Raw genomic sequence first — 9,084 nt, forward strand, 5'->3', positions numbered from 1 at the left:
TTTCAAACCGGGCAAGACGAGTTACAAGGTGATGGATCTTCATCCCAAACTCAGGATCTGGCACAAGATCCTGCTCAACTGCATAAATCAGAGACCGAAGGGCAGTTCTCCAGACTACATCAACTTCAACCAGAAGGCGATGTTGTTCTTCATCCAAGATCAGGAGAAGATCTGCCTTCCCTACTTCCTGTTCTCCTACTTGAAGGAATGCATCAGGAAGTCTCGCACCACCGCCTCCATCAAGTCTGCAATCAAATATATCCCTTTTGGGAGGCTGCTCTCAGACTTTCTCATTGAAAGCAACTTGGTGCAAGATTTGATAAATGCTGGTTGCACAGAGGATTTGAGCACAATTGTCAGTGATGTCTTCACTGCAAACTCCTTGAAGAAGATGGGCTTAATCCAGAAGAAGATTGCTCCTGCTCGTGAAGACACATCCTCTGAGATCAGAAGCAGAAGGATGCCTCTGAATGACTACCCTCTGTGGACACAAGCAGACCATCCTGAAGCCATCAGATGCTATGTTGAAGACCTCAGGGCTCAAGGTTTCGAAATTGACCTTGATGATTTCGTCAGCAGACTACCGCCAGCTCCAGAGTTTCCTTCTCCTCCAAAGAAGAAAGCTCAGAGGAAGATGGTTCTGGAATAATCCTCTGAAGAATCTGATGTCCCTCTTGTCAAGAAGGCAAAGAGAAAGCCTGATGATGGTGATGATGATGATAGTGAGGATGGTCCTCCAAAGAAGAAGCAGAAGAAAGTCAGAATCGTGGTGAAGCCTACTCGGGTGGAACCAGCTGCTGCAGTGGTCAGAAGGACTGAACCTCCTGCCAGAGTGACTCGATCATCAGCACATACAAGTAAGCCTGCACTTGCTTCTGATGATGATTTGAATTTATTTGATGCACTCCCTATTTCTGCCTTGCTCCAACACTCCTCAAATCCCCTCACTCCTATTCCTGAATCCCAGCCAGCCGCACAAACCACCTCTCCACCACATTCCCCAAGATCTTCCTTCTTTCAACCTTCTCCTACTGAAGCACCCCTCTGGAATTTGCTTCAGAGTCAACCCTCTAGGTCAGAAGAACCAACATCTCTCCTTACCATTCCATACGACCCATTATCTTCTGAACCAATCGTCCAAGACCAACCTGAGCCCAACCAAACAGAACCACAACCCAGAACGTCTGATCACTCTGCTCCCAGAGCATCAGAACGTCCTGCTATCAGAACCACGGATACAGACTCATCAACAGCCTTTACACCTGTATCCTTCCCAATCAATACTGTTGACTCTTCTCCCTCCAATAACTCTGAATCCCTTAGAAAATTCATGGAGGTTAGAAAAGAGAAGGTGTCTGCCTTGGAAGAGTATTACCTTACCTGTCCAAGCCCTAGGAGATATCCTGGCCCTAAACCTGAACGTCTAGTTGACCCAGATGAACCTATCTTGGCTAATCCTATCCAAGAGGCAGACCCTTTAGTTCAACAAGCTCACCCTGTCCCTGACCAACATGAGCCTATTCAACCAGACCCTGAACCCGAACAATCAGTGTCTAACCAATCCTCGGTTAGATCACCTCACCCTCTGGTTGAAACTTCAGACCCTCACCTTGGAACCTCTGAACCCAACGCTCCCATGATTAACATTGGTTCTCCACAAGGTGCCTCTGAAGCTCATAGCAGCAATCACCCAGCCTCTCCTGAACCCAACCTCTCCATAATTCCCTATACTCACCTTCAACCCACATCTCTCTCTGAGTGCATCAATATCTTCTATCATGAAGCCTCCTTGAGGCTCCGCAATGTGCACGGTCAGACTGATCTTAGTGAGAATGCTGAAAATGTGGCTGATGAGTGGAACAAACCTGAGCACTTGGCTAGTGGCTCAAGTTCCGATTATGATGCAGCTCCTGCATGCAGAGGGCAGTCAGAGCATTGAGGCTGCAAAGCAAAGGCTTGCTAGAAGGGTGGCTCTTCACGAACTAGAACAGAGAAATAAGCTTCTTGAAGCTATTGAAGAAGCCAAGAGAAAGAAAGAACAAGCAGAAGAAGCTGCACGTCAAGCAGCAGCTCAGGCTGAACAAGCCAGACTTGAGGCAGAGCGTCTTGAAGCTGAGGCTGAGGCAGAGCGACTTGCACCAGTTGTATTTACTCCTGCTGCTTCTGCTTCCATTCCAGATCCTCAAGCTGCTCAGAATGTTCCTTCCAGCTCTACTCAGACAAGCTCATCCAGACTCGACATCATGGAACAACGTCTTGACACTCATGAATCCATGCTGATTGAGATGAAGCAAATGATGATGGAACTTCTGCGACGCACTGACAAACCTTAGTTTAGGATCTCTTTTTTTTTTTTTCCTTCTTTTTATTTAACGTTATTTTATTCAAACTCTGTTTCTTTTTATTTACTTATTTTTATTTGTTCATTTGTGATTATATATGCATAACTATATACTTATGTCCAATATGTTTGCTAAACTCGTTTTATTCATAATTGTTTTGTGTTTACATCATATTTCTTTACATCATATAATCTAGAATGGAGGATCCCTCCTCATTCTTCTGCACTCCTGGCGCTGCTCTGACCTATCCTTCTCCAGACGCTCCAGTACATGCTGGATGTTGTTGAGTCTGACCTTTAGCTCATCTTTCTCCAGAATCTCTTCTGAAGTCTTGAGCTTCTCTTCCAAACTCTCTTTCTCTTCCAGCAGCTTGAGTTCAAGCCGGCTGAGTTCTTGCACCTCTTCCACGAAGGCAAGAAATTCCTTCAGGTCTCTCTCCAGCTCTGGACGCAGGTCCTCTTCCAGCAGTGTCCGTGTCAGCTCCGCGATGGTAGTTGCACCCTCTGGATGCCTGATGTTCAGGAACAAGTCCTCTTCAAAGGCCTTCTTCCTCAGCTCTTCTAGTGCTACGTTGTATGATGCCATTTTTTTTCTTACTGAAAATTATTCGAGGTGTGAAGCTTACCTTTCTCTCCAACGCTTTTTATAGGCTTCACTTTCTCTCTGAAAGTTAATGCTCTTACAGTTTCTCGAGGTTAAGTTCTTGGTAACTGACCCTTCTATTTACTCACTTGACCGGTGGTAAACGTTCATCCCTTGCATTAACTCTTTTATTTATTTCGCCTAACTCTGATTCTTACATCGTTTTCATTTTCTTTTAAACTTAGACCTTCTTTAAGGGGGAGTACCTTGTACTTCAAGCTAAGTTTTTCACACCCCAAGCTTTTTGCTTATGACAAAAAGGGGGAGTAAACCCAGTTTTTGATGTGTAAGATGTGTTAGTGTGATTTATTTTTCTTTTGGAGATTTTAAGAGTTCCACCTTCATGACCATAGATGTGTCACTGGGCAAATACAAGGAATACATTTCACTTCTTCTGAAGTGATTCTAAGTTGACTCTGATACCCAAGACTCTGATACCTTGTCCATGACTCTGATTACTTATGCGCTCTGATTATTCGTTTTTCATCTATGTCATAAGTTTTTCACTCTGAACTCTTACATCATTTAGCTCAGAATCTAGACTTTACTAACGTTTTCATCAAGTATTAGATTCAGGGGGAGCTAAGCTCAGAATCAAGCAGTGACTTGAATTCAGAATGAGCAAGATAAACTATTCACATCAGGATAAGTCTTATTCTATATCTCTAAACTCTGAGTGAATTCAGTTTAATGTTTAAGAATTGTTCATCAAAAATCTTAGTTTTGTCATCATCAAAAAGGGGGAGATTGTAAGATCAAGTTTTGATCTAGTAGTACAACTCTATGTTTTGATGATTACAAGTTAACCTTTTGATATGAACAATTGTGGTACTCTAACGTGTTTTTCTGAGTGTGCTATTTACAGGCTCTGACCTCAACTCAATCTCACACAAATCAGAAGCACTGTGTATAAAGGGTAACCCAAGCAACGCTTTCGCATTCACCATGTTCAGTATGAACAGTGGAAAAGCTTCAGAAGTTCTGAAGCTATACAAACTCTGATGTGGACTCAGTCGCTAGAAGCTCTGAAGATCCAGAAGTTCTGATAACCAAGAAACACTGAAGGTTCAGATGTTCTGATGGTGTAGAAGACTCTGAAGATCCAGAAGCTGAATAGTGGAAACTCTGAAGTCCAGAAGCAAGAAACTCTGAAGGCCATGTTCTTCCCTCTGAGTTCAGAATCAGAAGATACAATGGTCAGAGGATCTGTGCTTTCCCTCTGACTCTGATCAACCGGCTTCACAAGTTCCAATATGAAGTATTCCCCTGATCAGAAGTCTCCTAGGTTAAAAGGTCAAGTCGCTATCCAAGTACAAAAGCAAGTGTACCTTCCTGACGACCTACCTAACGTTCTCAGCCACAGCAGAAGCTGGATTTTCCAGAACTGCCCTCCAACGGTAGCATTTCCCATGCAACGCTCAACCCTAATCCTTGGAGTATATATAGAGGCTGAAGATTGAAAGAAGCGGCTAAGAAACAAAGAGAAGCAATCACACGCGCAAGACATATTCAAAATATTCTAAGCTTTCTTTCATCTGAAATTCATTGTGTTTACTATTAGCTTTTTAGAAGCAAATTTCTTGTAAACATTTCCTTGATAAACAGTTTGTTTAGTTCCTTTAGGAGATCAAGGTTGATCGGATCCTAGAGAAGACTAAGAGAGTGAATCTTAGTGGTGATTCCTTTAGGAGATCAAGGCTGATCGGATCCTAGAGAAGACTAAGAGAGTGAATCTTAGTGTGAGCTAAGTCAGTGTAATTGTTAGTCACTTGTAGGTTTCAAGTGCAGTTGTAACTCTTACCTGATTAGTGGATTGCCTTCATTCTAAGAAGGAAGAAATCACCTTAACGGGTGGACTGGAGTAGCTTGAGTGATTTATCAAGTGAACCAGGATAAAATCCTTGTGTGCTTTTCTATCTCTTATCTTTAGCACTTAAGTTCTCGAAAGATTGCCAAAATCTTTAAGGTGGAAGTTTTGTACTGAAAACGTTATTCAAACCCCCCCTTTCTACCGTTTTTCATACCTTCACGCTACGGCTCAGACGACAGAAGATGCTAGGAGAGCTAAGCGGGCCGAGACTGTATAGGGATGGACTATACAGTTGAGGAGGGCATAAATGATTTGATTGGTACTACTCATAACAACAAGATGCATCTTCTTTTCGGGAGCCCAACTCATAAGAACTCCATGGTTAAGTGTGCTAGCCTTGGAGCAATATTATGATGGGTGACCTCCTGGGAAGTTTTCCCAGGAAGCGCGCGAGTGAGGACAAAGTGCGCTGAAAAGACTCGTGTTGTTACCGTGAGGCCAGTCGTCAAGTCAGGATGTTACAAATCTGACATCTAGAAGACAGCGTTCAGAACTCGATACGGGCATTATATGTACCTAGTGATGCCGTTCGGAGTTACTAATGCACCCGCAGTGTTTATGGACTACATGAACAGAGTGTTCAGACCATTTCTGGACAAGTTTGTGGTAGTGTTCATTGATGACATTTTGATATACTCGAAGAGTAGAGAGGAGCATGAAGGGCATTTACGCCAGGTGTTGGGCGTATTGCGGGAGAAGCAGCTGTATGCTAATGGCTCAAAGTGTGAGTTCTGGATGGAAGAGGTGAAATTCTTGGGTCATGTCATATCTAGTCAGGGTGTGGCTGTAGACCCTAGCAAGATCGAGACGATTCTGTCATGGGAGCAACCCAAGACAGCAGGTGACATCAAGAGTTTTGTTGGACTCGCTGGCTATTATAGGAGATTCGTCAAAGACTACGCAAAGTTGACTTCTCCGTTGACTCAGTTGACAAAGAAGAATCAACCTTTTGCGTGGACGGAGAAATGTGAGGCTAGTTTTCAGGAGTTGAAGAAGCGATTGACTACCGCTCCCATACTAGCTTTACCCAAAGAAGGAGAACCTTATGATGTGTATTGTGATGCGTCACACAATGGGTTGGGATGCGTGATGATGCAGGACAAGAAGGCAATTGCCTATGCTTCAAGGCAGTTGAAGACTCATGAGAAGAACTACCCCACGTACGATTTGGAGTTAGCTGCTATAGTTTATGCTCTCAAGATTTGGAGACACTATCTCTATGGCAGTATGTTCACGATCTACAGTGATCATAAGAGCTTGAAGTACTTATTTGATCAAAAGGATCTGAACATGAGACAGCGAAGGTGGATGAAATTCCTACAAGACTATGAGTTCGCTCTACAGTATCATCCGGGGAAAAGTAATTGATGACCCTATTTTAGTAGTGTTTTTAGGGTCATTTCTTTGTTTGTTTTGAGTCTTTTTGATGAATCTCATGTAGTGTTTCATGCATTCTCATGCATTTTTATTCTTTTCTTTAGTCTTTATTTTGTTTTGGTAATTTAGTAGTTTTAGAGGTAGTTTTCTTGCATTTTAAGTAAAGTTTAGGACTTGCATGGTTTTGTTGTGTTTTATGAAGGACCTCTTGTGCTAATGAGCTCTTGGAGCTTCTAGAATCTTCCTTGACTTGTTGGTTAGGTTTGGAGAGCAGAAACTGAAGGAGAAAGAAGGCCAAGAAGCATGGAATTGATGAAGAACTTAAAGAGAATTGAAAAGAGGAGTTTCATAAGCCAAAAAGTCATTTTCAGTCGAGCTTAAGCGCCTAGGCGCTGGGAGTGGGCGCCTAGGCGCCAATTGGGTCCAGAGGCATGTTTTTCAACATGCAATTGGCGCTCAGGCGCTCAGAATTGGCGCTTGAGCGCCCGGTGTCGTTTATTTTGCTTATAAATAAGGCTTAGGCCAATTTCTTTGATACATTTGGACATTTTACTCCTTTTTGATTAAGTTTGAGAGCTGAGGAGAACTTTGGGGCCAAGGGAGGCTTCCGACTTGTATTTTTCTCAGGTTTTCTTTACACTTACTTCATGAATTCACTAGCCATGAGTGGCTAGTTTACTTTTTTGCTTTGGGTTAAGAGATTCTATGAAATTTTAGTTTGTTAAATCCTATCTCTATGCATGAGTCTTGATTCAATCTTGTATTTCAATTCCTTATTGCATGCTTAGCTTTGGTGCACCTTTGCTATAGGCTAGATTATAATCAAATGGAAATTTGTTATGATTTAGGGACATGAATTGGAATAGATCCTTCTATACTTGCTTCTAGGCATAGAGTGAGGGTAGGGTTTTGCTGGCCTGAATAAACATGCTTATTTACCTCTTATGAATGTTTAAGTACACAAGGAATTGGGCTTAACTTTCAATTTGAGAGAATTACTTTTGTGAGGAATCAACTAGTAAGTACATAGGCTACATCAACAAGAGTTAAATCAAGGATTCACATGCATAGGATAGGTGGACTAAAATGGATTAGATGATCAAAAACCCAAGGCAATTTTCCATCATTGTTATTTACATTATTTTCAGCATTGCTCTTTTGCAAATCTTTCGTCACAATCAACCAAAACCAATCTTTGAAATTTACTGCTGTAAGAACTTGCAAACTTTAGACTTAAATCAACGATTCTCACTCACAATCCCTGTGGTTCGATATTTTAAAACCCGGAGGTATTCGTACACTTGCGAATTGACCAACAAGTTTTTGGCGCCGCTGCCGGGGATTGTTTGTGGTTTTCGGTTTAAGTTAAAGAGTTTGTTTGTTTGTTTTACTAAGCATTGCATTGAATAGGTGTTACTAACCTTTTCTCTGTTTTTGTGATTTCAGTTTATGCACAGTAGGCTTGGCACGGATCCATTGCTGTTTGATCCGGAGCCTGAACGTACTCTTCGCCGTCGTCAAGCCCAACAAAGGCTTGAAGCCATGGCTGCTCAAATGACGGAAGAGGAGATGCAAGCCCACATTGAAGAAAGAGTGAATGAGTCTCTTGCTCAAAGACTTCAAGAGTAAGAATTGGTGAATGCCAATCGTTCTCTTAGAGACCTCACCTCGGCTGCCATGAGCTACGATTATCCGGGCAGCATAGTTTGCACCGATGGCACGGGAAATTTTGAGCTGAGGCCGGCATTCATTAATTTGGTGAGCCAAAATCAGTATGGTGGAGGTGCTCTCGAAGATCCTCATGCACACATGGAGCGGTTTATCCGCAATTGCAACACCTACAGAGTTCAGAATGTTTCAGCGGACACCATCCGCTTGAGTTTATTCCCTTTTTCATTGAGGGATACTGCTGAAGAGTGGTTGAATTCACAGGCCCAAGGTAGCATTACATCTTGGGAAGACTTGGCTGAGAAGTTCACCACGAGGTTTGTTCCAAGAGCCCTCTTGAGAAAGCTCAAGAATGACATCATGACTTTTACTCAATCCACCGATGAGAATCTCTATGAAGCTTGGGAGAGGTTCAAGAAGCTCTTGAGGAGGTGTCCTCAACATATCCTTACTCAAGCTGAGCAAGTAGCAAAGTTCTATGATGGTCTCCTATATTCTTTGAGGTTTGGTTTGGATGCGGCTTCAAGTGGAGAGTTCGATGTCTTACTTCCACAAGTGGGGTATGAGTTGATTGAAAAGATGGCTATAAGAGCCATGAACTCTAGTAATGATCGCCAAGCCCGAAGAGGAGTCCTTGAGGTTGAAGCTTATGATCAACTTATGGCCTCCAACAAGCAACTCTCCAAGCAAATGAATGAGATTCAAAATCAAATGAAGACTACCAAGATTGGTGGTCGAGTTGCCAAGGTGGAGTGTGTGACTTGTGGAGGGCCACATGACAGCGAAGAATGCACAGAGACTAGACCGGAGGAGGAAGTGAAGGCTATGGGTCAAGCTCGGAATGACCCATTGTCAAATACTTACAATCCAGGATGGAGGAATCACCCAAATTTCTCGTGGAGGCAAGGTAGTAGTGGGCAAGGAAATGGCTTTCAAAGACAATTTCCTAGCCAAGGATTCCAAGGCCAAAGCTCAAGACAACCTCAAGAGCGAGGAGAAGGTGAAGGTAGTGGTTCCAAGAAGAGCTTAGAAGAGTTGGTGGAAACTTTCATCAACCGGACGGAGAACAATTACAAGAATCAAGAGGCGGCTATCAAGAATCTTGAGAATCAATTTGGCCAGCTGGCCAAGCAAATAGCCGAGAGACCTCAAGGTAAATTTCCTTCCGACACTATCCCCAATCCT

At 42.9% G+C, this 9,084-nt stretch overlaps 1 non-coding gene across 1 annotated transcript; it reads right to left on the reverse strand.

The window, feature by feature from the left end:
• Window positions 1-8,241: 8,241 nt before the first annotated feature.
• LOC130721625 (small nucleolar RNA R71) lies at window positions 8,242-8,348 on the reverse strand. The gene has a single exon (XR_009013551.1). It is a non-coding gene; the product is annotated as a small nucleolar RNA R71 (small nucleolar RNA).
• Window positions 8,349-9,084: the final 736 nt, after the last annotated feature.

This window comes from Lotus japonicus, chromosome 5, assembly GCF_012489685.1.
Source record: "Lotus japonicus ecotype B-129 chromosome 5, LjGifu_v1.2".
In the NCBI taxonomy this organism is placed as follows: Eukaryota; Viridiplantae; Streptophyta; class Magnoliopsida; order Fabales; family Fabaceae; genus Lotus; species Lotus japonicus.